Here is a 3,071-nt window from a genome sequence, read left to right as displayed (position 1 = left end):
TTGTCGTTGTTGTAATCTAAATTCGCCAGTAACACCACCTTGTATAAATTCGCCTTGGTTTATTCCGAGCTTTAAAGTGAGGCGAAAAATATTTATCACATTTTTAAAACACAAAACTTAAAACATCAAAACGGCTAAGCTTTATCCGCCAAACTTTTAATTCAGAAACTGACAATAGTGAAAAGAACGAGTTTAAAAAAATCTATGACAAATAACCAAGCAAGCAAAAACCACAAAAAGTGTTCCACCGTCTCATCTTCTTCAAGGCAAGATGGGCAAATGGACTTGTCATTTACGCCTATCACAGCCAGGTGTTTGTGTCACGTGAAGTGACTAGTCAGCAGTCCAGCAAGTTGTCTGCAGTGTCGTCTGCTCAGTGAGAGCAAACAATTAGATAGACCTTGTGAGATTGAAGGCAACATGAGTTTTGCCCACCTGCATCCCCTCGATGCCTCTAAGTCATTTCTGAGCGAAGAATCACCCAGTTTCTGATGGTGGCTTCGATTGCCGAAGGTGGAAGTGCTAAAACTATCTGCGGACCGAGGAATGCCTGGTCTAAGCAAACTCTGGCCAAATGATCAGATGTTTCATAACCAGGTACACCAGAGTGACCTGGCACCCAGAGTAAAACAACCTCGTTATGTTCATCATCATATTTTAGTCGAGACCTGCATTTCCGAACTAGTTTGGAAGAACTTAAATAGAGGGCTGGTCAATGCCTTAAGTGCAGCTTGGTTGTCACTGCAGTTACGTAAACTCCTTCCCTCCACCTTTGTTCCACCATGTAGTCCATGGCTTTGAGTATTGCAATTACCTGAGCCTGGAAGGCCGAAGCATATTCCCTTACAGAAAAGTGAAGCTTATCTCCATTAACCTCGAAAAATACCCCAGATCATGACCCAGAGTCAGTTTGAAGATTCGACAACGTGTGAGTCCGGTCTCAGCGATGTAATCAAACCAGCATTTAGTCTCAGGGAACTCAACATTATAGAATCTCTTCAACAAAGGTAATGGTTGCGTACTATCCTGTAGCATTGAAAAGACACAAGTGCGTAAATCTCTGCCGCCAGCAACTTTCGCCGCGCCCACTTATTGTCATACCAGCGTCCGGTTCTTTTTAGTCTGCAGGTGGCCATTAAGTCTTCCCCACATATGAAAACACAAAGTGACGGTAAGTACAACACTGCGTCACACCACTAAAAAAAAATAAAGTAAATAAGGAGGCTATGAAGCAACCATTTTGGTTCTTTACATCGAAACCATATAAATTTTCGTTGACCCCCATTTACAACTCATGGACCCCCATATTTTGTTCACGTCACCGTGGACCCCCGTCAAGTCTTGCGTGGACCCCTGGGGGTCCACTTGGACCACTTTGGGAATCACTGATCTAGAAAGACAGCGTTGATTTATAGTCGGTATGATGGCAAAGGCCATTATGTATGCAACTTACCTTTGCTGCCAACAGGTAAAAAGTAACAATTAGTTTGTCGAAAATGCTCAAGAAAAGCAACGACGACATGCATGTTGATTGCTTTATAAATTACCACAAAAAATAAAACTGTAATGGTTCAGTTATGCATACTTAGCAATACTTCTGCTTACACTTGTAGCCCATGGCCAACACTGAGCTGATTATACTCCACATCAGTGTTGCCATTTTAGCCGTTTTCCGGCTAGATTTAGCCGGCTCCGATAGCAATCAGCCGGAGAAAATTCGATTTAGCCGGCAGCCGATTTGTTAGCCGTTTTGCAAAAAAAAAGTTAGCCGTTTTTAGCCGATTTCGCTATTTGCCGTATTTTGTTAAAATTTAAAATATATGTGCATACATATAAGCTCCATTTTTACATATTTGGCGACCTAAAATCTACCAGAAACTGCTAGCCTTATCTTGGAAAAAAATTTTATGCCGGACTGTGTTAAATATATAAAATTGAAATAATTTTCTCTAATACGAAAACTCTTAAAATACTGGGCCGATTTAAATGATTTTTATTTTATGTGAATATACAGTGACCCAAATATGAACTGGTACGCGACATTTCAGCTTATTATTTTTTTGTATGAAGGTACAGACACCATTTAAATCCAAATTTCATAAAAAATTATGAAAAGTCTGATTTTTTTAAATTTAAAATTTTAGTATAGTAAAGTGCAAATTTTAGGTAGCCGGCACTTACCGTTGATTATTGACAATGTTTTGTTGACGGTGTTCCGCATATTTCTTCATATACAAAAACTTAGAACATATTTTGCATGGAAAAAATTCGTAACGCCGTTATAAAAAAAATTACGAAACTCAACGGCGAATCCTAGCTACTTAAAATTTTCACTATATTATACTAAATTTTAATGGACTACAAAACTGCATACATACCATTTTGTAAATATGCTGATTAAAAAGTTAGAAGTAGGTGAAATTTTTGCAAAATGTCTGAAATTGATACTTATATGGTGTTTTTTGAGTAATCAGCTATATTTTCATAAAAAATAATAAACATTAAATAAACTAGATAAAGATAGCCAACATTTGCTAAAATCTCGCGTCCCATTTTATATTTGGGTCACTGGGGTTTTTCCAAAGCAGGACGGAGCGGGGACTTTCTTTATACAATTTTTGTTATGAATGGCTAAAATTTAAGTGCGAAACACTTAGAAAACAACGAATGAGAATAAAAGAGCACGAATATCGATGTGAAGCAAAACTCTATGGGAAGACAATACCGTGAATAATTGGTGACAGGTAATAAGGTCAATGGAAATAAGGTCAATTGACTTTATTTCCCATCCTGGTGCGAAATAAAGTCAATTGACATTATTACCTTTTCAAAAGCGAAATAAAGTCAACAAAAATTTTGGAAATAACGTCATTGATGCTATTTCCTTATTCAAATGGAAATAGCGTCAACAATGCTTAAAGTATGTCGATTCATAGAAAAAAATGTTGTTATTACAATAAACATTGCCCCGTAAGTGTTGTTTTTTAATAGATGAAAAAGGTTATTGCCAAATACTCAGTGTTGTGATATTAATCCACACACAATCATGAACTACCACCAATTGATTTTAT

Source organism: Rhagoletis pomonella, unplaced genomic scaffold (assembly GCF_013731165.1).
Source record: "Rhagoletis pomonella isolate Grant_MI unplaced genomic scaffold, Rhpom_1.0 Rhpom_scaffold_00003, whole genome shotgun sequence".
Lineage (NCBI taxonomy): Eukaryota > Metazoa > Arthropoda > Insecta > Diptera > Tephritidae > Rhagoletis > Rhagoletis pomonella.
Note: the sequence above shows the minus strand (reverse complement) of the source record.